Raw genomic sequence first — 25,119 nt, forward strand, 5'->3', positions numbered from 1 at the left:
CAGAGAAGTGCATTCCTCTTCCTGCTGATGTATCACAAGGTGGCATTGACTCAAAGCCAGTTTGAAGCACTTTGTGTCCTGCAGCTGCAATTCCCTCCAGGAGAACATGCTGGCTCCTGGGATGTGCTGTGCTGGAAGGCTCAGTGTGAGACTGAAAGACTGCAGACATAATCACAAGTGGCCAGATCAAACAGCAGGGTGAGAGAAGCCTTTAGTCTACTCCTTAAAACAATAAAATGTTTCTCTGCAGCCACAGAAAAAAAGGATCAGATTAATACCTGAACACTTGTATACTAAGTTAAAATGCATTAAAATAATCAATGTTTCATCACACATCTGTAAGATGAGATGCAGAGATGAGTGAGTGGCACTGAGGTCTCTCTAGCTCAATAGGGTTGAATGCAAAGTTTCATCAAATAAAAGTTAGAGCTTCAATTTTCCTGCAGTGCAAAATTTTCCAGCATTCTGGAATCTCAGAATGGAATTTTGAGCTGTCATTGCACTCCAAATTGGTTAAAAGATTTTCCTGAGTGAAAAAAAAAAATAAAATCATCTGTGTTTCTGTATGTCTTTCAAGCCTCAGAAATTCTAGGTTTTATAATTTACTAAGAAATGTGTATGAAGTTGAAATATCTCCTTCAGTTTTATGACACAACATTTTTAATTTTTATGTATTTATTACTTTATACAATTTTTCAGGAAGTAAAAGTGAATAATGTCAATTTATGGGAATTCATGTTTCCAGATAAATAATAAAGGAGAATTAGATGTTTCTGTCTCCTAATTCTGGGACTAAGTTTATTTCATGGTTACTGCCTGTGCAAGGGAGTAGAAATTTTTCACAAAAATATTTTTTTTTATTAAAAAGTTGCTTTGGATTATACCAAAATACTTCCTTTAAATTTCATTCTGATAAAAAGGATATTGAAGGTATTGTAAAATTTAGTGTAAATTATGAACATAATTCTTGTATTGTATTACGGTAATTTTAATTTTTCTTAAATTTTTACTTTTGCTTTATTCACATATAGTAATCATAATATCCATCACGCAAATACAATATCCATATGTCCAGCTATTTCATTATTAAACACAAGGTCTTTTGGCTTAAGAAGCAAGTAAAAGATGTTTCAGTGAAAACTTTGTGAACTTGATCATGATATCTTTAAGGATTCTGAAAATGTAAAGTAGCTATTCTGCTTTTAATAAGGCTTAATAAAATAATGTAAAATAAAACACCAAAAAAAAATCACAAAATACTGTCTTGACACCCTCTAAATGACAGATTTCTAGCAAGAAAGCAAGTGATTTGTAATTGCAGGTTTTGTTGATTTTTGTCCAGTTGAGTTTTCCCAGATATGCTGGTGCAAGCAAAACAGCATTTACTTTTGTGTGAGTGTTAATAGACAAATTCATTTTTGAAATTCTAAGTAGAGATTGGGAAAAAAGTGCTTTTTCCTCAGTCTCGTTAGGCAGTTTAGAAAAGGTTAACTTACCTCTGTCTCTTGTGAATTAACTTCTTGATCTTCCCATCAAAGCAACTGCAGCACTACCAAATTTGACACTGCTGCATGTTGAGTGATGATTTGGGGTTTGGGAGAATGGGGCCTGTGGTGCTGGGAGAAATGTATTTTCCCAGAACACAAAACTTTTACTTGAGAAAGCTAAGAGACCTGAAAAAAACATAAAACTCAAGAATTTGAAGACATCTGGGACTCCTGAATTTACTGTTCATCTTGCATTTTTTTTTTGTTTACTGTTTTTTAGATATCCATGGGCACACACATCAGAGGAGTGAAAGGAATCCCATGGAGAAGGCAGGATGGCAAGAGGTTCTCTTGAGCCCCTGGATGTTCAGCAGAAAAATTCCCAAACAGGCCACGATTTCTCCAGGATAATATTTTCTTCCATTTATTTTTGCAGCAAATAAGGGAGTTGAAGAACATGGAAATACTTGGTAGAAGATACATGGCTATGGGGACTGGTACAGAAAGCAACCTGTAAGTTTGTTATGACTTTGTCCTTATTTTTTAGGCTTGTCCAGAGAATTAATTAACAGAGGAACAGCAAATAGGTGTGAGAGAAAGAAAAGCAGGAAGAGGCAACATGTAACATCACAGAGTAAGACTATTTTCTTGCTGATATTTCAAGTTGGATCCTCAAATCCTTGTTCCAGACATTCATTTTGTGGCAAATGACCCTATCAGAGAAGAAAGATATGTGTGACTATAATGTGAAGGCAAAACTGATTCTGAGGCATAAAATGATTCTGGATTTTGAGGTCTACCAAAGCAGTTGAGTTTTATTACAGTATGTTTTTTTGTTTTATTTGTTCAAGAGGAGAACAGATATTAAATGTGAAGATCATGTATATATAGAGGAAAATAATGGGGTTTTTTAGTTAAGAAAGCAAGAATAATATGTAATGCCCTAGTATTCCTTTAATCTGCTTATCCAGTGCTAGTGTAAGATGTCTTCTTTCTTTAAGCCGGCTTCTAAATGGATGAAAGCCCCAGTAAATTAGTGAGGCCCATCCACCCACTTTATAAAGATTACGTCATGCAACAAAGATTAAAAATAATATGTAGTTCAGGACAATGAAATTCTAAATTTAAAGGAATTAAATTACTAACCTCACTCATGTAAATTGTACCATAAATTTACTTACTGCTCCTGAGACAACAATTAATTCAAAAGAATTTTATAGCACTTTCTGTAGAAAATTGCTGTCAGGGAAAAAGGCTGAGTTAACTGAATAAATACAATACCCATAATCCTTAAAATAAAATACATTAAGTAAAGATATCTTCAAATTGTTCTGCTGCCAGCCATGCTGACTTACTTATTTTTGTCTGAAGTGTAGGTTTTAAAGCCATCAGATGACATTATTTTTCTTTATTGTAGGCTTGGGTTGGACTGTGCTGACTCACTATAAGTGAACATTAAATACTGAGTTTGAATACACTAAAAAGAGTTGTAAAAGCCTTCCAGATTACCCAGCTTTCAAAAATTCCCATTTTTCATTATGGATGTGGCAAAGCACTGTTTAAATTAATAGCCGTGAATAATTTTTTTGGCATTTCACAATTTTAATAGAAAAATTAATTAGTAGAAACCTTGAATAAACCTTTTAGTAATTCAATTTTTTTAACATTTAATGTTTAATACAAATTTGATGTTGAGCAACAGTTCTGTCCCATTCTGCCTCTGTGCCTGCTTCCCATTGCTGAAGCACAGCTGAGTCACCAAATTGTGGAGCTACCAGATGCTGTCTAACCTGTTCAGGAGAGGTGAGCTGATTCCCATGGTTTCACAAGTCTCTCCAAAAGACATTTGCAAAGGCTTTCCATCCCTGGCACAAACAGAGGCAGGTGTCACAGGATCTTTCTCGAGAAATGATCCAGAGATTTGAGAGTTGTGAGGGAAGAAGTTGCCAGCCTGGCTGAGTTTGGGTCCCCTGCAAGGGGCAAGTGAGGCACAGACCCTTCCTCCAGCAGTGCTGTGTGGCAGCACATCCATGAGCCTGGCTGAGGAGGAAGACTGTGGGAGGAAACACCTGCTCACCCCTTGGAGCCCTGGCTCAGGCCAAGCCACATGGAGCTGTCAGTGGCTTTGCAATGCATTTGGTTGATGCTGTGTACTCACAAATATTGCTGCTGTCTGGGCTGGATTTAATTTGGGGGGGATTGAAAGAAAGTACCTTGGGAAGCATTGTATGAGGAGAAGACACATAAACCTTTCTTCCAGACTCAGCTTTGTTATTTTCACAAATGTGGAACACATTTGGTCTGGCATCCCATTGATTTGTTTACTGCTTTTGTGTCCCACATTTGCTGAGGCTTTCCAAACATAGATATCTCTCTCATCTGGCCTGGCTCTGACTACTGCACTGAGAACCCAGCACAGGAGGTGGAATACATGTCCAGGGCATTTGGGTGGGCATGAAAATGAACACAGTGAACTTTTGAAATAACCTAGGCTGTACTTCCAGGTTTGCCCATGGCTCAGGTGTAAAAATTATTTGGTTTTTTTTAGGAAATTATGTTAGAGTATCAGCTATAAGCCCTTACCTTAGGTGCATGCAGATCTCTGTTTATGTGCTCTGCCCCTGGATGTGGAATGTTACAGCACTGTTACGAATTATTCTGTCTTTGTGCTTTGGAAACTATGCAGCATGGCTTGCTTTCAAACATTACTTTTGTTATAAAAATCAGTGGCTCCTACAGTGACCTGAAACTAGTCAGGTAGGATTGAAAGGAGCAAGGAATTTCACAGATGGCTGACTTGTTACTCTGTTGTGACACGTATATATAGTTCCATGTTTCAGAAAATATTTCTCCCTTTTGTTTTAGATAAGACTATTAATAGTTTTTCATACAACAATAGTTGTTTTGTTGTTTTTTTTTTCACAAAAAACTGTGATTCCTAGTTTAGGTAGGATGTATTTCAGTCAAATAAAACTGAAAGGAAGAAAGCCACCTTCTCATCTCAGCCATTTCACAAAGAGAGTCCTCTCCCCTGACTCTTCTTTCTAACCACCATCTCAGCTGTACTAAAGAAGGCAAGAAATCCTCTTCAAACATGCTGAGGAGTTAAGTATATATTAGCTCCACTGCCCTGACACCTGACATGATCTGCCAGACCAGCTGGGAGATCTAAAGAGGGTTTCTTCTCTGCAAATACTTTGAGGCCTAGTGTGCAGACCCTGTTACACTGCAATCTTTCAGAAATGGCTTCTTTGAAACGCCTCTGCATGGCCCAGAAGAAGACACTTTTCCCAGAAGCAGTCTCCTAGCATGCATCATTCTTGGCAGTAATCCGTAAATAAACTTCTTGTAATTGATTTAATAATTTTCAAATAAAAAAATTATGATAGCTGTGGACAGCTATAAATAACAGAAATGAAACACATTATTTGCACTGCGCCTTCACATGCACTTGTTTAGCTCTTTTTGCTGTTAAGTTAAAACATCTGTTTCTATGGAAGTGGAGCATTCCATGCAACAAACACAGCACTGGAAGTGACCCACATATTAAATGACAACATTTGACAAATTCTAGCAGTTGATTACTGGGGAGGAGTAGACTGTGGTTATAATCAGAGTAAACCAAAAAAATGTGTACCTTTATAAACCTAGAGTTTAAATGAAACATCTGTACTGAATCATGTTTGTAGAACTGCACTGTAGCCAACTACCAGACCGTATGATAATGGGGTGTTTTTAACGATCCCTATTTCCATCGCCATCCTCCAAATCAGATCCAGACTGTGCCCACTGGCACGAATTCTGCTGGAAGCCAATTGGGATAGTGTCAGGCTACAGTGAATGTTGTAAGTTTAGATACAGATACCCATAAAATGCAGTGATTCCAATGCCTTATGGAGATTATAAGCACAGGTAGACACTCAGGTGAATATTAGCTGTAGCTTTGTAGGCTACAGACTTTTCCAGTCATGTCTTAACCCCTGGCAAAGAGGGATATGTTGAAATGACTGCAGAATCTTATTCATAAGGAAATCGGCGTGTAGAGCAAGAAAGTGGGTATTAGAATTGCAGCAGCAGGTCAGCTGGTGATAAACTGGGAGTACTCAGGCTGGCACCAAACCAAGTTTGGCAGCTCACTTAAGCATAGTTTTTTGTGTCTTTGAAATTGGTATACAGCAGCCAAGTAAATACAATTGTCTTTGACTGTTTCCTGTTGCTGTTAAGAGGAGACAAAGCAAAAGAAAACTAGTTTAGTCCATCTCTTTATGTAGATTCTTAAACTGGTATTCATCTGAACATACACATCTGAACATACATTTTCTTATTACTGCAGAATATTCCCTGAATTAGTTTAAAAACACAAATGCCCAAACATTGTATTAGCTCTACATAGTCCCCACATTTTTTCAAAAACAGAAAAAAAGGCATACCTAGCCTGCAACAACATTGTTAGTTTTAGGTGACCTATAATAAAAAGGTTGCTGTTTGTTAGGAAGACTTATTCATAATTCCTTAACCAACACAAGTAATGCTTAATAAAAATTGAAATATTGAAAGAGTGAAATATTTCTGAAGCAATGGCAAGAAATAGTAGTGAATTGGGACACGTAAGATCCTCATTTGGATCAAGTAGGTGAGTGTTATTTGGCAGGAATAAAAGTATAAGCTACATGGAACAAATGATACAATGAGTGGTAGTGTCTAAATTTACTGTTCGTAGGACACATCGAAAATACTGCAATAAACAAATTATCTCATTGTTTAGAGATAAACTGGCAGGGCATTTTATCCATTATATCCAGGAGTTGTGATTTTGTTTCAGAGAATCATAGAATTATAGGATGGTTTGGTTTGCAAGGGATATTAAAGATCATCTGGTTCCACCCCCTTCTCATAGGCAGAGACAAGTTAGACCTGGTTGCTCAGAGCCCATCCAGCTTGACCTTGAGTGATTCCAGGGATGGCACAACCAAAACTTCTCTGTCTGACCTGTTCCAGTGCCTCACCACCCTCACAATAAGGAATTTCTCCTTCCAACATAATCTAAATCTACTCTTTCAGCTTGAAGCCATTCCCCCTTGTTTTGTCACTACCTGTCCTTGCAAAAAGTCCCTCTCTAGGGCCTTGAGCTGTCTTCTACACTCCCATCAGGTGCTGGAAGGTCCTATAAGGACATGGAACAAGTTTTTACGATAACATGAATGTTCTATAATGAAGGGGTAGAGAAAAATCTATACAGTACTCATTTGAAATATAAACTTGAGGACTTGGATTGTCTGATACTTTATTTTAAGCATTCTGTTTAATTGTGCAATGAGTGTACGAGAAGTTTAAATACTTAGACCACTGCCGTAGTAGACAACCAGTCCCACAAGTGTGCTTAAACATACAAGAGGATCTGAAATAAAAACCTTGATTGCTTTGAGATAAACACAAAAGGTGGGGGTGGGGGTCGGTGAGGAGGAGAGGGATAGGGGGAGAAGGAGATGTTAAGCTTGAAGACTTAGAAATACCACACCATCTTTGAGTTTATAGTTTATTTTAAAATTTTCTTAGATTTATAAATATTATTGTCACAATGGATTATTAGATCATCTTGCCTGACTTGATCTTATATAAAAGTAGTGTCTAGAGGGTCCTCTAAGAGGGCTCTTCTTCATTTAATACTTTAAAACTAACATACAGTGCCTTTACACTAAAAAAATGCTTTGCCATATAGATATTCAGTTAAATAATTCTCACCATTTATTTCTTGCATGCCCATTTTTATAATGATATTTACTTAAAAATCTAATGCAGAAGTATTTATTTGAATTTCAGTTCAACAGGCTTGCTTCTGGTGACACAGCATTCAACAAATAGAACTGCTTGATCAAGATCATCTAAATTTTCCTTATTCTTTGGCCTCTTTCAGTGGCAGACCATCAGTATGTATGTCAGTGTATTACTTTCTCAGTCATTTATAGTCGCACAGATGAACTGTTATATGAAGTTGAAAAAACTATCTTTGAACCTGCCAACACCAGTGTCTTGTTTCTTAAGCCTAACCTTTTGGTTTGGAAGATGTTTACAATGGTTGTATGTCTGACTAATGAAAGTTGTCAGGTTGATCTGCCCTGTCAAATACACTACTAACCAAAATCTACTTATACTGAGGAAGAGTGCTAGTAATTGATGAAATCATTCCAAATTTTATATAAAGGCAGTTTCAGAGAATTTTTCTATACCACAATGTGGAGGTTGCAAGTTACACACTACAGTTCATCACTCCTGAACAGAAGAGCTTTATAGGCACAGTAAATAACAGCTAAATTAAATGGAAGGGGTATTTTGTCCAGATGAATTTTGGGACACCTTTCTTAAAAATACTTTTAGCAGGTAGAGCTACTTCTCTCAACAAATGCAGCTACATCTTGACCTCATGATTTTTAGAACCGTCTGGTATTAAATTCACTCCAGCAGAGAAATTTTGAATTTTGCAAAGCCAGTGAGCATGACCACTACCATTTTGTAACTTGTGTTTTTCTTTTCATATTGTGTACCATTATTTAATTCTATTCTACCATTTGTATGTTGTGTGGGATCCTGAGTGTATGGCATGACAGTTGAAAGTCTGGTGCACACTCTTGACAGCTGTTTTGAAGTGAAGGCTGCGATGCGTGCTACATCTGGAGGTGCTGAGGTTTGAGTGCAGACAGTGAAAAAGTCCAATTTCTCTTTAGGGATGACTGGGATAGATTTACAATATCTAAGCTCTCATTCAGGAAGGGGACTCCATAAGGATCTACTCAGGCAGTTGCTGTTGCAAAATCAAAGCCAAAGATTCCATAGCATATTTTTTGATCCTACAAAATAAGTTAAATAAAAACAAATTAAATATTGAGTCAGGGAACTCATGGCATTGCCTATACTATCCTGAAATGGCAGCCAAAAGGTATAGGTTTTCTGTCTCGTTTTCGTCTAGTTTTTTAGATATGCTTTTGTTTACTTTTACTTGTAAAGTTGAATCTGGACTTCATAGGAAGCTCTACGGATGACTGGAGAATTGCTAAAATGGTAATACTATCCATCCCAAGAAATTCAATTCTAATTAATTAAGATGCAGTGTGCCTTAAAGAAGTGGAGTGAGAGGTAAGGGGCTTGGCAGGTTGTTTTCCGGAATTTGATCTGTTGCTATTTTTGTTCTGGGAAAAGGATAATCCTTTATGAAAGATTTCATGTCCTTCCCAGTCAAAACTTCTTAACTCACACATTTGTGTCACATAAAACCAATATGTTCTTATGGTTACATGAAATCTTCAATTTTTAATGCCATTATAAAACCACAATCAATATTGCTTCATTCCAGAGCAAAGTAGAAACTCACTTTGTACACTTGGATATTAAAAAAAATAAAGGGGCCCAAGTTCTTCTAGACATGTAGCATTCAAGGAGTGATGCATTTTGGTAAATTCAGGCCTTCCACCTGCAACACTTAATCCTGGGAGTAGTACTTTCCAAATATTTCTGGCTTCTATTTATTAATCCAGAATGTTCCTCCTAAAATGAAAGTATCCTGGGTATTTTATAATGTATAAGGAGGTGACAGGATTGGCTGGGAAGGTCATTGCTCTGGTTATTGGCATTTCCTTGGTTTTTTCCAAAATGTTTTCAGCCTTCTGGCTTTTGGAGACATGGTGCTTCCAATTAACTAAGTGCCAGCCTTGAATACTGGATATATCTCTGGAGCAGAAGTGGGCTCAGTCAGGAGCTGAGGATGATTCACGTCCATGCTGTGTCCTTCTGCAAGGCTGTATGGTGCCACACAACAACCTCACTGCAGTTTGACCTCACTGCAGCACATTACTCAAGGCCCAGATGGAGTGTTCCCCAATTCTGCCCAGTTCCACAAATATTCCTTTGGAGGAGCTGGCAAGGCACTGAGATGGCACTTTCTTCTCCTGCACTGGGCATCAGTGCCCAGAAGAGTGAAGCTTCACTAGGTCCAGAAGGAAGAACAGAACAATTGATAAAGGCAGTTAGGGATGCACTTGGGATGTGCTTAGAACCTTTGCTGATGGTTTTTACAGAAAATCCAGACTCATCTTCATGACTGTAATTAAAGCAGTGATTCCTACTGAATGCTGCATTCTGTGGCTGCACCAGAGCATATTCTTGTTCAAGCATAGCATCGTGCTCATGCTTCACTTCCAGCCTCAAGGCTGTATTTTCATTTGAAAACAAGGGGGTTGTATCAGAAATGCTGGAATCCTTGCCAGAATCAGCCAACTAAGAACAAGGGGTCATCAAAATAAGCTCCCACTCATGTTATATTTTAAAAAATTCAGTAGAACTTAGGACAGCCTGAGAGCACCTCAACTCATGTCGAAGGTCCTAGAGTACATAATAGTACAAAATGTAAGTGTTCAGATTATGGGGATGAAATCCTACCCAAATCAATGCAGTACACAGAAATGTGCAACCTTCATAGAAAGACTTTCTCCCTCTGAAATAAAGTATTAGTGTTGCTGTTGATATGCTTATTTTCCCCATGGAAACTCCATCAGGAGCTGGTCTTAGCTGAGCTCTACACTCAGTCTAATCAATCTGTATTAAAGAAATAAAAAAACAACTTGACTTTAGTTTTGGAAAAATTACATATTGAAAGGATTTGAATAGCAGCCACAGAGTGATTTTAGATAAAGTGAAAGCTACTGCTGGGAAAAGAAAATTGAGAAAATATCTAAGCTACTTAGTCAACTCCACTTCTCTTGAAAGAGGACACTTGGTAGCATCTAAAACATTAGACTGATACCAGCAACTCCCTTGATTATTCATTGCAGCTTCCAGGAGGCCAGCTGCTACTTCTGCCACTGAGTCATAGGTATGAGACTTCATTACACTTGAGTACACATGATGCCTTGTTTGGCATAGTCATAACCATGTCATGAAAATTTAAAAAAAAAAATATTCTTAGATCATTTATTGATTCACTGATAGAACTTACTCATTAAAGCTCATTAACTCATCTCTTTCATGTTCTGTGTCAATTTTCTTAGTTAGAATGAACATACCAGCTTTGCAGAAATATTCAAATGAATCTTTGGTTCTCATTATAAAAGACCATCTCTGTGGGTAGGTAATTTAAAAGTTGCTTTACTGAATAAAGGACTTAGACATTGTAAACCCTTCCCAGCAGCTCTAAAAGAGGAATTGTGCTTTTCCAGTGTATTTTTCCACTCCAACCTCACCAGATGTAGCGTACATCATATTTGTAGCTTCAAAACAGCTGTCAACAATGTGTGCCAAAGTCTCAGCTGCCTTGGCATTTATATGGTATTTCACAAAACATACAAGTGGCAATACCAAATTAAAGGAACAAACAGTACTGCAGAAACATTTAATGGGTTGGAGAGTAAAGAGTAAGAGTAAACCAGATCACTGGCACTCTTTTCTGTTTACCAATTCAACTAAAGTGCTCACATCAAGGACTGTCTTTCCCAAAAATATCTTCCTCCTCTTTTTATAATTTTGGCATTGTTGAATACTCCTTTTCTCTTTGTTTTGGTATCAGATTATGTTTATTTCTTCAATTCCTATTTCAAAAATTATATCCTAGGTAGGATTATTTCTTCAGTCATCTACTAAAATCAGCTTCTTCCTGCCTTCCCAGAAACCACATTGATCAAAATATGAACATTGTGATGGTCTAGCTTGTTTGTTATGTATCTGAAGGAAGACATTTATCATTAACCATGTCAAGTTCTGAAACAGCCTCTCAGCAGAAGTGGAAGCAAACAAGGAAATCTACTCTAATGTAGCTTTTCCTACTGAGCAGGAGTTACTTCCAAGACATAGAGTCAGGAGGCTTCTTTGAAGGGTGTTTGTTATGTTTCTGTGTTATTCCTACATATACAGGAGCAAAATCAATCTGCATGGAAGAGTTTATTTCTATTTGGCATCTGGGTATGGCCTAGCTCTTCCAGTGCAGAGCTGATTAGCCTGACTTACCAGCCAGAGACTGTTGAAGAGCTGCACTTACGTCATCGTTAGACAGATATTGTAGGACGAGTCCAGCTGAATCCTCTGCAAATGTTGTATTATGTAAATTAAAAATTGCTTGTTAGCTTGAGGTCATGGAAACATTAACCAAAAATCTGAAGGTGATCATACCGGTATTTAAAGTACTCCAGAGAGCAGGCAGTCACACAGCTCTCTCTTGTCCTCCTGCTTCATCCTTCTTGTGTGTTTTGTGTAGTCTGCATTCAGTTTGTTGTCCGTCTCCCCTTCATTGCTCTATTAGTGCCAGCCAGAAGCCAGCTGGCTGGTCCACCCTTCTTCAACTCAGAGTTACTTTGGTGAGTACCAGAATAAGACAGAACTCCTTCCAAGAGGCCCAGTGGCTGCTTTTCTCTAGTCAGGCATATAGGACCTGCCAAAGAATCCAATTCATATCTTGTTTTATAACCACAGAATGAAATATAAATGCCAGAGCTGATCTGTTGATAGTTTTTATTGACAAAGTCTGTAAAACATGGCACAGTCATTTTCCCTTTTCCTTCCCCTGTTGTCTCTTTGCTGTGTGCATACCATGGAGCAGGAAGATTGTGCAATACATCTTAAAGTACTGGAGCTCACCCAAATGCTCCATAAGGCAAAAACTGAGGACAGGAATGAAGATTTGGCAAAGCAAGATTTGAAGTCATCATTTGTGGAGCCAGACACTAAGACAGAGGTGCACATGCTGCCCATGGACCTGAGCAGCTCACCATGCAGGCAGCAGTGGGTCAAGTGAAGGTTTCCTAGCAAAACTCACAGATACATGGTGCAAGGAAAATGCTGATCTCAGTGGAAACACCAATCATTGTCTTACCAGGCAGCTCATATCAAGTCTAAGAGCAGATGAAAAAGCATATTCATAGAGGAGGAATGAAGATGTCTTATATCAGGGGTTCCAGCTCTTCTGCTAGATGTTCTTTTCTTTTGTCCAGCAATATTCTGGTGACTGCCACAGCAGTAGGTCAGAATAACTCACTGACCAGTTTCCAGTGCTGCTTAATATGAACTTTGGAGAGGGCAGGCTGGTTTATGGCTCAGTACAGCCTAATGTGGCCACAGTGCCCAGGAAGGGCCGGTCCTTTCCCACCAAATACTTGGTTCCAGGATCCAGTGTTCAGTTATAGCTGCCAATGGGTGTTGTTACTTTATGATTCCTGGCTGCATTTACTTTGAAAAAAAGTGTTGTAAGAAGACAAGTGTCTAAGATAGTTGTGCTGCAGTTGATGGTCGTATGATGAGGTTTGTGAGAAGAGAGAGAGAAGGCTGTTCTCAGCCAAGATCCATGGCCAGAAAACTCCTTATACCAAAATTCAGGACAGGGATGAACAGCAGCAGCACATGAAATTAGCATACACTTAGAAAAGTGCTTTAAAATGTCTTCTTGTAATGAATTTTTTTCTCAGTTAGGCTTACAGTGAAAAATCTAGAGTTCTTTCACCTTTTTCTACCCTGACAAAAGTTTTACATGGGTTTTAAGCAGTGATAAATACTACAGTTGCCATAATCCCTTAGTCTTGACTTATTGCTATGGTGTGCATTATATGCTGGCTTTCTGACACTGGTTTCCTGTCATTAGTCAACTGTCATTTCATCTGGAGGAATGGCTGAACTTCCAGATGAAAAGTAGGGACTGATAAAAAGGACAGGCCAATCATATTCTCACACTGGTGAAAACCAGGAGGAAATTCAATTCAATATGATTGCTCTACATTTACATCAGTGCCAGTTAAAGCAGGATGTAAAGGTAATACAAATGCACTGCTGTACAGTGGTAATTTTGCAGACTAAGAAGAAAAAGTGGAACAATAAAAAGTCCTGTGTTACACGGGGATTCTCCATAATCAGTATTTCTGGTTTTGTATCAGCTAGTTTTTCCAATTCTTAGAAAATAAATTCTCTTTTATGTTCTACATGGTTTAGCAGAGAAAATGGCAAAAGATGACACCTGGGACATGTACTTTCTTGATGTTAAGAATTTGGAAAAACCTTTGGACAGGAAGCCATGAAAGATGCTATCAGAAAAGTTTAGAATTATGGAAAAAAATGCAGGGTAGAATATTTGTCTGAACACACTCATAAATCTAATACCTTTAGCTGTTTAATATAATGGTAAGAGTCAAGGGTCTAGTTAGAAATACTTGCTTAAATACATTTCTTCCTGCCAGATTCAGTGATTGTCAAATACACAGAAATGTGAGTGCTTTCTGGGAGGACACTAGGGTGATCTGAAAGACTCATTTTACCTTCCCATCTGGCACAGGGCTCAAGGGGGTTAAATGCATAGCCCTGCTGAGCCCAGATCAACCCTGTCTGTGACAGTAACAGCTTCGGTCCGATCAGCCTGTCAGTGGCTATGATGTCACAGTCACATTCCAACACTGTCATCCTGCACTGAAGAGCAAACTGTTGACAGAAGTCATAGGAGAAAAGGAGTTTGAGAGGATTACATCTGATTTGACTGCAGGGACTTTTTATTTTGTTGATTTTCATACCATTTAAAGACTTTGTGTGTTAGAGAAAAGATGTTGAAAGGCAAACAAGTAAATCAGATTCTGTGCATGAACTATTTAGCAGAGAGACTCAAATCACTCTTGCTGGGGTTCCCTGTTACAATAGATACTGACACTGATACTGCAACAAGCCCTTCCAAAGATTTCTCTAGCATAGGCATCCCAGGGAGCATGGCAGTATCTGTGCTCAGGAAGGGTTAATATAGCCTGGCATAGCTAGGAGGGTAAATGAAAAAGAAGATATTGCAGGCTATAGCAATAGCTGGTGAGAAACTCCTTTCCTGGAGTGTGCTGGAAGTCATGAGGCCAAAGGCCAAGTGACCTCATTCTTCTCAGAAGAGGCCATGACACACATCCTGGAATGGCGCATGGAAATCTCAAAAACATCTTACATGGACAGAGGTCTCCTACAAACACCACGGTGAGCTCCAGAACATTTTTCACTTATGATTGTCATTTCATTAACCTGACACATCTTTCTGAAGAATTAGGGGTTAGATGTTCAGCTAATACTTGTAGGTTGCCCCAGTACAACCACACAGTTTCATGCCTCTTTCTGCACCCTATTTAGATCATCCAAACAAGCTTTTTTACCCATTTGGTGAATTCTAAATGTCAACATGTAGAATCTCAAGTCTGCTTCTTGATAACCTTGATAAACATGCACATCTTACACAAAGGAGGATCCTTTCTTAGAACTGATGTTTAAGGATTCATTTACAGAGAAACTGCACTCCATATGGGCAACACAAAATAAAACCAAACACAGCCCAAAGTGCAATAATGTCAGAAGAGAAATAATTTGAATGAGGTGGCTTGTTACAAACTGCAGTCTATTTGGAACAGAAGTCCAGTCCAACTTCTTTCTCCCAAGTCCTGGAAGGTTTAAAGGCTCAATTAGTTATGCTCTGCACAGCACTGTGAGATTCTCTTGTAGCGCTCTGTAAAACAGCAACTCTTTCATCTTCTACCACAAAATCATGTATTTATGCTTGTCTGGAAAACAGAAATTATGAGCCACTGGAAAAGGTGAGAGGGACAGCTAGGATCTTGGGTATTGGTTAAGGTCAACAAGTAATGAGTATATTATACAGTTATTTCTTTCATGACATACCTCTACTTTTAATGAAAACAGGGTAGTGTAGCAAATCACTTTCTTCAGTGGAGTTATGCCATGTTGTACTAAGAGAAGTTGATGGACCTTCTACCTTCTTAACAAAAAGGCACATTTTCTTGTGAATTCAAAATCTGATGATTGATGATTTCTAGGAACAATAAATGCATTTGTTTTTTCAAAGTCTGTCAGTATGACAATTGCAGTAAACCAAAACAATTATCTAAACATTATGGTCTTAGAATGTAATTCACATACATCTACATAAGCATTTAAAAAATAAAGAAAAAAAGAAAGTACAAGACTCCATCATGTCCGTAAAGAACTTCAGTATAATAACTTATTAGCTCTCGAGAGCCTGGAGGTTTGAGGATTTTGGGGGTTTTCTGGGTTTTTGGTGGTGGGTTTTTTGGTTTTTTGGTTTGGTTTTTTTTTTTGGTGGTGGTGGTGGTGGTAGTGGCATATTACATATTAGTTCAGGCTGTCAGGTTTTATCTCAATTCCTAACTTTTTGGTGGTGGTGGTGGTGGTAGTGGTTGGCTTTGTTGGTTTTTTTTTAATTTATCTGTATATTATGTTACATTTTTCAGAAATGCAATTACATCTAAGGAGAATGAGCACAGTGTCTTCTTGTGTTATACAGATTTTGAAGCTGTGTGAGATTTGTAATAAAGTTGGAAAACAGTGTGAGAAAATTACTTGTAAGTACTTGCTCACCTAGAAGAAAAGTACTGTCAAGTCTGGCATAAAGCAATGTTGCAGTGTTTCCAGAAATACAAAAAGCATTTATTTTGCCTTGGTAGTGGAGCAGCAGCCTAGGAGTGAAAAGCTAAGGGGAACCCTCAACTACTGGCAGATGTTACACTTTGATGACTTCAGTAAGAATTTAAGGCAGCTGAGGGTTTCCCACATGGGTCCTGGATCCCTACTGACTTGCTGTATTGACTGTCTCAATTTACTAATTTGTGAAGAAATGGCTGCAGTAGTATTTTTTCATGATTAATCAGCTACCAAAATATTTGAATATCATAGGAGAATAAAGCACTAATAGTTTGGATCAGTTTTTGATGTGGTATGAAAACCAGGATGTTAATACTTCTGTTTCAGATAAGTCTTATGGTTAAAATCAAAAGAATGTGCACTACCATCCTTCCTCTTAAGCCAGTCAAATGTATTCACCTCTACTTGGAGAAAAAAACCCATGAAATAACCATAAATTGCTTCAGCAAATTACAGTCTAGACTTGCTGATTTGTTTTAACAACACAAGATATCAAACCCATATGCAAGCATTATTGTAAACTGCTGTTCCTAAATGCCTGTAAACGCATTGTCCTGTGGACTAAGTATCACTGCAGCCAAATAATTACTTAGATTGAATGTGGAATTTGTAACAGGAAAGGAGTATTCACTGTGTCATTTGTAGTAGTCTGGTTTTTCTCTTCCCCTGACATCTTTAGACAGTGTGGCTGGGTCATCACTGTTGTTTGACAGCAATGCAACTTGCAGAAGATGAGAAGGCAATTTGTGGTTACATAACACTGACACAGACAGTGAGCTGTGTACCTTCAAAAGGGAAAACGAAACAGGAGTCAGGCTGCCTTTCATTATTAATGCTTTTTTGTGGTTGTCCAAGTTTATCTTTATAACTCGTAGTACCCACAAACTGTACTCATTTCCTGCAGAACCACAGCTGTGGAACTCATGGAAGATTTACCTTTGTGGTTTCCCAGTGATTGAGCTTTGCCTCCATCTAGAAGATGGTGAATGTTGCCCTGACTACAGTGGTCTTTTTTCCTTTGGTAGGCTGCTGTGTTTAGCTAAGCACATGTACATCAAGCACAGGGCAGTCACAAATTCATAGTAATTTCCAATGAAAATAACAAAATAGCAGTGAAAATAACATATGAAACCTTTGCATTTCATAGGCCAAAGATTCTTTACCAACTCTTCATTACAAAATAGATTGATACAACTCTTCAAGATTTTCAAAGCTCTGGGTAAAGTCTTCCAGCTGTATTGTACCTGTGACACTGCCTTTGGCTGGCTACTGGTTGCATCACTGGCTAGTTAATTTTGGGAACTGGAACTATTACATGCACAGAGTAATACTGAATTTCTGTGGTAAATTAGCGGCCTTTAGAGTTCAAAATAAAATGAAAAAATGTCTCACACACACAAAATCAAGTAAATTTGTTCCCTACGAGTGAAATATTGCAAAAGTGCATTGCAAATATGGAGCAACTGCACCTGCAGACAAGACATGCCCATTCCCTGCCCTCTGCAGTGTAGAATTTGTGGGATGTGTTTATTTCCCTGTGTTCTGCATACACTGCTTTCCCAGAGTGCACAGGCAGAATGAGGCCAAGGCGATATTCTAACCAGACTGCTTCTTCTGCATACTGACCTTTTAAATGCATACTGAGTAGTCTCACATCTGACTTACTGCACTTAGCTCATACAGGAGTTTCCCCTCCCATCTTTGGGATAAGGCAGCAGTTTTGGGGAGAACTTTGTTCTGAACATAGCAGTCTTCTTTATACAATCACTTTTTCAAACTCACTTGGCTTTATCAAACTCAGCAGATAAATAATGTATGTCCTTCCCATTTCCTATGTGAGATTATGAGTGAGGAGCTGCTTCTTGACAGATGTCCAGTGAGTATTTTCAGAAGTGTTTTTTCAGTCAAACGTAACCATTATAGCCGTCTAGTCAATTTAGCAGTGGCATCTCAGTTTTCAAACTTCAGCCAAGTTTTCTCATAGCTATGACTAAAGAGGTTCAGTTAGAACTTCCTAACAGAACAAAAGGGCTCTTTTTCTCTGCTTAAAATTACTTCAACACAGTATTTTTTCACCTACAGAAAAGTAAAATGTGATGCCTCTCAAACAGGGAAGGAAAAAAAAAGGGGACATTTTAATAGTCTGAAGAGAGCAAAGTAAAATGAAAGTATGTATAGCACAAATCCTAAGAACTTTGCTTAGAATTATTACAGACATTGAGGTACAACTTCTTTTGGCATCCTTGGGACATCAGGATTTGGAGCAGATCCTTTCCTGCAAAAACAAAAGGCATTTGTGTTATTGAATAAAGATGGAAAATGAGAACAGTAAGAAGGCACTGGTAGAATATCTATGCATATTAGGTTTGACCTAGATTATAAATTTCAGTTATGTTTGCTAAGAAATCATAGCATTAACTATATGTAAAACTACAAGTAGGAAATCCACACAAATTACAAACCAAGAGTTACAAACCACCTATAGTACTGTAAGCTGTAATTTCTAAGGAAGTCAGACATTCCTTAATTTTTGCAGTTATGAAAATGTCAATTGTCTTGCTTAGTAGCAGGAAGAATTGAGACATTAAAACACACATTCTATCTAAACATTGCCCACCTTTAATGTAGGTTTGACCACTTCACTTGAACTTCATGCAAATGCCTAAATATAACTTTCAATCATTTTCTAAGTATATAATCTATGCTCGATGCATAAGAATCACAGCAGAACACGGTGTGACCCACAGGATCACCTAGGAAACTGTTTGTGTTGGTAAAAGACCATGTTCTCTCTTCCTAACAAAAGTAGTGAATGCAAATTGTCTGAGACATAAAATGTGCACATTGTATAGACCCACATGACTTAATATAACACTTGGGCAGTATTAGCATATTGACTCTTGCTTCTGATTTACAGGAAAAATATACTGCAGTGTGTTGCAAATTCTAGCAATTTATAGAAATAAAAATTAAATTGGATTGACTAGCATCAAGTCTAGTAATTGCAGGACGAAATAAATCCCATCCATTACTTTAAGACCTATTCAATACACTGGTGAACATCAACTACTTTGTGAGATCTTACTTACCAGTTTGTCATGAGATCACAAAATACTTTACCTAAATTGTCAGTAAAGGTAAAACTAGGTAAATACTCAGTAAAATGAAAGATGATACTAAATCTAATGATAAATTCCCTTTAATTAGGACTTTCTATGTTACTCTGATTTTCAGAAGTAAAATATACATTGAGCAATAAACCGAACTCCTTGTGTCAAAGTGATCCAGTGACAACACTTAATATATGGTGAGATTCACAGTAGTTACTTTTTTGTCAACATTTGCAGATTTTTAGTTCAGAAATAGCTTGTAGTTCATGTAGGGGAGTAAGTTCTTGTTCCTTTCCACTTAATGTCCCTGGGGTTTCAAGTAGTGAAACTTTTGAGAAGAACGTTGTGGCCAAAACTTTTGATTCCTCTACTAATGCATCTCTGGTATTCACCGTAGAACTACTGTGCAGTTGAGGGGGAGACAGTAACAACTATTATTTTTAGCAGACATCTATTTGAGAAGTGCTGCTGACTAAATAATTTGTTGCACATGCACTGGTTCAGATTCTGCTTGTCTTTTGCAATCAAAGCCCTCCTTGATGCATCTAGGAAAACTGAGAATGCAAGCATAGCAAATTCAGTCCCCTAAACATTGAAGGACACATTTTCCTACTTTTCTTCCCATTAAGCATGAGCATACTCTAGAAATAGTACTTGTAGGATCAGTCATGTAGTGAAAAAATATTTAATGAAAGTGAAAAAATTTCCTTTAGATTTATAATAGGCTCGTGCAGGCAGAAAAAAATAATGAATACTCAAAAAAACCCCACAATGCAGTGAAAATCCACATTATAATCTAAAAGCAAGGATGCCATAAATCCTCTGTCATTCACAGGTCAGTATCTGAGTTCCATTCCTTTTATCTCTGCCAAATCCTTCAATGCACATTTGCTGGCAGTCTTATTGACTCTTCTAAAGGATATTCAGTGACTGCATCTAGGTTAGTAAATCAAATGTTTCCCAGGAAATTAACTGCCTCCACTGCTAAATTGCCAGGAGAGTCCCTGTGATGGCTGTGCCAAGGCTAGGTAGCAATTTCCCAAGGAATTCCTGGATGTAATTCAGGAGGAGGCATAGTCCAGAGACCATTGCTCTTTGGATGTGGCCACCACGTCTGGCCCCATCAGACCTGACCCAGGGGTAATGCAGCTCCTTCACTCACTAAGAATTTCAGCATATGACAGTCTGAATAGCATCACCTACAGCCATGGGCTTTTTTTTGTACTACTAGAGAAGCACATGAATTTCCAATAACCCTCTTAATTCTCACTACAAGGAGTCTTTCACCAGAAAACTCTCACTCTGGCATTTGGGTCCTGGGATTCATTTACTAGAGGCAGCTCCACTGTAGGAACATCATGGAGACTTACCCCACAACATCCAGATGGTTGTTACTATAGGTGATCTAGCCATCAGCTCTTAATTCCATTTCTATGATGCTAGTTCTTCAAGAGATGTTGTCAGTGTAAATGACACAATATGATTTCTTACACAAGAGAGAGACTGTTAAAATGTCTATATTTGCCATTTTTCCCCTCTTGTCTGAAGAACTAGTCTAAAGATATATGCACAGTTTCTTCTGGGCTTCCACAGAAAGCAATTTCAGCACATAAGCTGTCCTCCTTCCTAGTCAAAGCTTCCCTCTGTGACTTGCTTTCAGAAGCTCTAAGATAAGCAAGTTACTGCAAGAAAGGGCTGCTGATGTCAAGCTGTGTTTGAGGGAGGTCTGGAGTGCATCTTGAGATTATAACTTCCCTTATTCTTTGGTCCTTTTTAGAAAAGTTACCGTTAAGGCAACAGACAGTTGATTATTTTAGAGAAGGTTTTGGATTCCCTGATAAGTCTGTATGCATAGCCACTCACAATCATCTGAAGAGATTAAAATTTAAGACCTAGAAATGACTGTAGCAGAAATTTAAAAAATTACCATATACATTTCTTTTTGTGGCCTTCAAAGGTGTTAATTTTTACAGATCCTACACCAGTGTTCTGCTTACTGACCTTGAAGGGCACATTATGCATTTTTATATTTACTGCTGCCTTTTCCAAAAATATGGGTTTCACAGAATCACAAATGAATAATAAAAAACAGAAATGCTGAGGAAATACTCAGTTAAAAATAGATCATATAATTAATCCTTGGCTTTAAAGGAAAAATAATGCATTTTAAACTCATACTTCCAGCACAATCCCATTAAAACCTAGTTAGGTCTTGGTCATATATTTGCTTGATCTTCTCACAATGATATTAATGCAATTAATTTTTATTACTTAGGACACAAAACAAAAGTAGTGGGTGTGTGAAAATATCTGGCTAGACCATGCCCTTGAATTTCCAAGGAAGTTGTCTGTATGCTTATGTGGTTTTGGAAAGGCATAATGTTCACTTTAACAGTGTGCTACTGGCTTTTACCAAAAACTAGTGAGATGTGAAAAAAGATCAAAGAAGTGCTTGCAGATATATTTCAGCATAGAAAGGAGCTTGTTACAGAAGTTAGGAAAAACTTTCTCATGCTTACCCAGCCTCTACAGAAAATGTCATAATATACATCCTTTTTAAAGTAGCTTCCAAAGAATTATACAGTAAAATGCATTATATGAGCACAATTTACTATTATTGAAACTTGGCTGTTATAAAGTGGGGCTACTTAAAGCATAGTGTGAGGAATAAAGAAGGCAGATTTGATTCTGCCTGCTTGATTTGATTCCTGGCTGTGCACCCATAGTAAGCAATGAAGAAGCTAGTCAGGCCACATTTGGGATGCTTATAGGATCACCTCCATAGGGGCATAGGGGATTCATTAACTGCCCTCAGGATTTAATTCAGGAAAACTCTCTATTGGAAACTTCAGTGGACATAGATAGAAGAAAGTCTATTCCTTTTAATAACAGGGTGTCATCATAGGACAGGCATGAAATTCAGGTTACCAGTTGTCCAGTTTCATCCTCAATTAGTATGATTATCATGTTAATGTTTTTGTGGAAGCAAAGCTCTGCAACTTCTGGATTTGCATTGTCAAATATTTTATTTACATAGTGAAACATTTATTTTGAAGCAAGGAAACTTCAAATTTGTCAATACCTGAGTCCTTTAATTAAGGACAACAACAGGCAGAAAACAGAAAGATGGAAAGGTTGCAGTAGGTCTGTTTTTTTTGTGGTTGCTGTGGTGGTGGTGGTTTTTTACTGTTAAAACAGAGAAGACAGCAGCTGCTAGAGAAGTGGAAGAGATCTAAAAAATTGCAGAGAAAAAGGATTATCTGCACAATACAGTTGTGGGTCGGATGTAACCACTGAGCATTCAACAGAAGTTTGTGCCATATTCAGTCATCTGATAGGCCCTGAGGAAGAGAATGTCCAGAAATATGTCTGGTGTCCATAATGAAGTCAAGAGAAGCATGCAGTGGAAGAGGAGAGGAAAAAGCAGGTTTGCAGATATGAGCTCATGAGAAGATCCAAAAGGTTGATCTGTGACTCTGTAAGCCATCACATGATCAAATGAAAGAAAAGGTGGAAGAAAAAGTAGATTCTGTATCAAGAAGCAGAGAAGAAATATAGTGGGGATAGTGAATGGTCACATCTTGAGTGGAAATCTTCAGGATATTTAGGAGATCATCAGAAAGAACAAAAGGCACAGTGATACTCCAGAAAGTGATACTACAGAAAGCTGGAAGAGGAAAAAAGTGAAACTTCACATCCAGGCTAAAAGAAGCTAGGTCTGCCCTACAGAGGAGTCCTTGCTAAAGATGAATAAAAGTGCAATGGCAAATGGCAGAAGCACAGAACTGAAAGAGGAGTACAGTGTGAGTTTCAAGCCTCAGAAGAGTAGGCCAGCTGGCAAAAGGATCCCTGTGGTACCACAAAATATCCCCAACCTATTTGTCACTTTTAGAGTCCCATGACAATGTTCCTGTTACAATAGATATGAAATGATTGTATAGACTTAAAGAAAATATTCACAGAAATGCTGTAAATAATAATTTAAAAAGCTCTAGTCATGTAGCATGAAGAAACCACCACACCACTTAGAATGTAGACCAAATGTTTGTTGGGCAGACAGACGATCAGAGAGCTGTATGACTTAGGTGAATTTTCCAAGATGTTCAGGGCAGAAGATTTGTAGCACACTGACAAAGTGGGAGACATTTGGAAAATCCATTGTCCATGATGATCTCCAACCCCTTAGTCAACCTGAAAAGTCCACCTATCACTTTGTTATTGAAGCACACAAATTAGAGAGCTTATGTCCATAAAAGATCATGATCAAACAGCCAGTCAAGACTATCATGTGTTCTTGAAAATCCCTTGCATGTTTTAGTACAGATTGTGATGCTTGTTTAAAAGTTTTCAATCTCTGTGTGGTAAGTACTAGAGTCTGGCTTTCAGAGAATGGGGCTTCAAACTGCAGTAAGGCAACAGATGGCACAAATATACTCATTATTTGTCCTTTCACCAAGGAAGTCAGTGTGTAAGTGAGCCATAAGAGGTTCCTTAAGAGCCCTGAGGACCAGGGAGAAAGCTTATGAGCATCAGTCTGGGAGGCATTGGCAAAATATGCAACATCTGTGTTTGGAGCAGATAAGACACACAGACCCTTGGACAAGCTGAGATCTTTATTCTCTCCCACTAATAACATTCTCAATCGGGTGCAGGTGCCTCCTGTTATTTTGAGGAATTCCATCTAGCTTCTACTGCCAGGACTTAAGAAGCCAAATATGCACAAAGTGCATCCACCCAGTGCACACTATTACATCTTGTAACAGTTGCAGAATGGTGGGGATAATTCACTAGGAAAGCTGGAGGCAAGAAGGCATGGTTTCCAGAGTCACTCAAACGCCAATATTATAAATACTACACATATGATGATGATGATCTGCTTTACCTATTTACAACATATGAGAAACTGGAGGTAATTTTGTTTATTATCACAATAATACCAGAATACTGATGAACTCATTAGCTGATCTGAAAATCTGGAAATGACTCCCAAAAGCAGTGGAAGTCCCAGTTCAAGACACCAGGGAAATTAGGGAAGTCACACTGGAACTTTAGTGTAAAATAATTACAATTATTTTGACCACTTTGTAGTCAATAGCAGTTTTATAGCACCTTTTGTTATTGAAATTCTTCACATTTTTTTCCTGCTTACTTTTTCTGCCTTCACAGAAAAGCAGGAGAAGGACAAAAAGTGTTTTACAAAAAGAAACACCACCTGTTTTATTATATGAAATGCAACACATATACTTCTTTCTCCTCTGCATATATACACCAAATAAATATAGCCCATATGGCACTCAGAGTATGAATGTGCTCACATTCATGCCACACATAGTTATCCTTTCAAGAAGTCACCTGCTAACCTGTGCTATTCTGCAAACTGGAAGTGCTCCTACTGCTGCAATACTGCACTGAAGAAGATGCTGATCTGTAGGACAGATGTTATCCCTGAAAAAATTCTAAATCTGGTAGTGTATAAAACATTGATTTTTCTGCTGAATTAAGTATTGATTTAATTGGAGCTTTTTCTGCCTTCAATTTTGAGATCATGGAACACTTTTTCTAAGGCTTGTATATATTGCTTGGTGGTTTGCAATATTTCAGTAATGCCTTGAGGCTTTCTGTTTCATTGCAATTGCATTTACAGCAATAAACTGTTCAACAAACACTGAGTTTTATTAAACTGGCAAAATATGTGATAAAGAAAGCTAAACAAGCCCACAGTCAGCTGTGCCAAAAATAAACAAATGCTTTCTTTTAAATGCTAGAATAACAACAAACGAGGTTCAACAAAACCAAAATGCAGAATAATTCCAAAAGTGAAGTGTGTATAAAATTAAATTTCACAAGAAGAACAGTCACACTATCCAGCTGCAGTTTCACTACAGCAGAGATTCATCATTCCATGTGTAAGGAAATCCTTAGCCATTTTCTCCTATCCATGGCCATGGAGTGTATTGCTCCTTCAACTTAACTGAGAGACTGGAGCACCGTCCCTGAGCTGGAGGAAATGATCTTCCTTTTTAAAAGCTTTTTTAGGGTTAATTTTCACCTGTCTGTATTGACTGGTTGAGAACAAGAGA

The 25,119-nt window shown here is 37.9% G+C and overlaps 1 long non-coding RNA gene across 1 annotated transcript; it reads left to right on the forward strand.

Annotated features, from left to right (window-relative positions):
* The first annotated feature begins 73 nt into the window (after positions 1 to 73).
* Positions 74 to 2,982, forward strand: LOC115948153. Its single transcript, XR_004082007.1, has 2 exons — positions 74 to 198; positions 1,768 to 2,982. It is a non-coding gene; the product is annotated as an uncharacterized LOC115948153 (long non-coding RNA).
* Positions 2,983 to 25,119: the final 22,137 nt, after the last annotated feature.

Source organism: Geospiza fortis, unplaced genomic scaffold (genome assembly GCF_000277835.1).
Source record: "Geospiza fortis unplaced genomic scaffold, GeoFor_1.0 scaffold200, whole genome shotgun sequence".
Classification (NCBI taxonomy): domain Eukaryota; kingdom Metazoa; phylum Chordata; class Aves; order Passeriformes; family Thraupidae; genus Geospiza; species Geospiza fortis.